This window comes from Austrofundulus limnaeus, unplaced genomic scaffold, assembly GCF_001266775.1.
Source record: "Austrofundulus limnaeus strain Quisiro unplaced genomic scaffold, Austrofundulus_limnaeus-1.0 Scaffold143, whole genome shotgun sequence".
In the NCBI taxonomy this organism is placed as follows: domain Eukaryota; kingdom Metazoa; phylum Chordata; class Actinopteri; order Cyprinodontiformes; family Rivulidae; genus Austrofundulus; species Austrofundulus limnaeus.
In genome coordinates, this window is record NW_013952545.1 from 63,102 (window position 1) to 65,434 (window position 2,333).

Genomic DNA, 2,333 nt, shown 5'->3' on the forward strand with positions numbered 1-2,333 from the left:
CCCACCCACCACACACACACATCTCAGCTCCTTCATCGGTTTGACAATTACACATTTACTTTTCACCATCCACTTCTTCGCCCCTCCACTCGACGCTTCTTTATCCCCCCGTCTCTCCCTCCCTGCAGACGTCTTTCCTCTAATTCTGCRTGGGGGGCTACAAAAGCCCATTCTGCTGTTTTAGTGGGTTAGCTCTTCTTTCCTCTCCTCCCCTCTTCTCCACRTCTCCTCCTCCTGTTCCAGGCTCACAGCAGGTGCCCCTCCTCGGCTAACATTTGTTATCTCTAATCCTGCAGGTTCGGCGCACAAAAAGASCGTAGTAAACTCTCTCTCAGACCTAATCCCACCACTCCTTTTTTGATGGCACTCCCCCTCATCTCCTCTTTTCTCACTTCACTATCGCTCTTTTAGGCTACTAGAAGGAGGGGGGGGGGGCACTCCATTCCTCTGATTGCCACATAGCTTTTTTTTTTTTTTATCACCACGGCCTTCAATTTTGGGGGCAGCTGTTGGAAGTGGGGGTGTTTTTTTCTCTTCTTCTTCAGTTCTTTATACCTCTGATTCAAACTCTTTTTTCCCCCCTTTCTCACTCACTCTCTCCCCTGTTTCCTTTTCGGCCCCCTTCTCCTCCACTCTCTGTATCATTTACAGTCATTTTCTGGCAATTAAAATGGAGYGCTGCTGCAGGATTTTCGCATGCAGCGCAACACTACAGCGCTGATGAATAATTCTTCACCCTGCAAACTGGAAAGCTAGCCTTTCTTTCATGTCACCCCTTTGTTGATTTACCATTAAAACTTACTGCACCGTGCTATGAGTGGAGGGCCCCGCTCTGCGGGAAGTGGCAAAAAAGCAGAAACGAGGATGAAGCAGATACTCGAACATTTGCTTTAGGGTCTTTTTCTCAGCCTAGATTGAGGAGGTCTCTCAGTTACACACGTGTTGTATATGTTTGTGTTTGTTGTTTAGATTTATAGCGCATGCAGCCTCTTTATTTATGTCCACTGTCCTGTTTGGTACCACTTAGGTWTTATGTTAATTTTTCTTATCAGCTGTATTTGTTATGGGGCCTTGCTGCATTGTGTGAGTGATTAGGTGGTCATTTATCTTTGTGTCTTCTTCAAACTCGTGCACACACACACACACACACACACACACACACACTGAGCAGTGACTGATGTGTGAAGGCTCCAGCTGCAGGAGCAGTATGGGTCTCCATCGGGCCGCCTCAGCTCTTGGGTGTAACTTTGTTGCTCTTAAATACGTGTTTCGAAAGTGTTGTTTACGTTTCAATAAGTCATGTTAGATAAAATTAAAGACATGGAGTTAAAACATTTAAACGAAACAAATAAAGCACATAAAAGTCAGCATTAGGATTGGGCAATATTGGCAAAAAAATTAATCACGATTAATTGTGGTATTTAGCCGATAACGATTAATTTGACGATTAATTCCCTGGAGTACCTGGACACCCTTATATCCTAGTCACATGACCAATTTATAGGGACAAAAATGGCTCTTCATAAAATTCGCTTCCAAATTGTGTCAAAATTACGGACTTCGGGCTATACATCAAACTTTAAATTGTGTTGATAGATAAATAAATTACACAACTTTTTTTAATGTTGGTCATACAGTATTTGAATCAGAGAGGAGCACCAAGCGGTCAGTCTGCCTGATGGCATTAATCGTATTAATCGTCAAGTGCCAAAAATTAATCAATTAATATTTTTCTGACGATTAATTGCACACGATACGATTATGCCCAACCCTAGTCAGCATTTTGTTTCATTAATTAAGTGAATTATTATTCCTTCGGACTGTCTTCACTTTAAACCTGTCAGTTCTTTAAATACTTTAAAAATGAATTTTTATGCACAGAAAACATTTATTTCACACACTAACTAATTAACTGACTAACTAAACAAAGAAATAAACAAATAAACAGATGCAATGTCTTCCTCGTATCACTTGGGGTGCTAGATCAGCAAAATGTGATTTATCTCCTCCTTTTACTAGTTGTTTTTTTCTGCAAATGAGCAACAATGTTACTGAAAAATACATTTTTTGTTAAAAACTAAAACACTTGGTTGTCGCTTTTGATCATGAATGTGTAAGTCAATAAAAATATATAGTTTACTTATTATTACCATAAAAACAGATTCAGAATAACAAACAGTAACTAGAACTGCAAAGCAGTTATGACCGGGGTCCAAGCCCTTTTATGCATGTCAGCCTTTGTCATGTTGTTTGTAGCATATTGTTGATCTTTTAGCGAAGTTTGAGTATCAGAATTGTTTGTTATATATCACATACTTTATGCTGTGAATACT

The 2,333-nt window shown here is 40.0% G+C and overlaps 1 long non-coding RNA gene across 3 annotated transcripts in view; it reads left to right on the forward strand.

Moving 5' to 3' along the window:
* Positions 1-2,333, forward strand: part of LOC106523047 (uncharacterized) — a 10,641-nt gene that overhangs the window by 6,759 nt on the left and 1,549 nt on the right. The gene's annotated exons all lie outside the window — the stretch shown is intronic.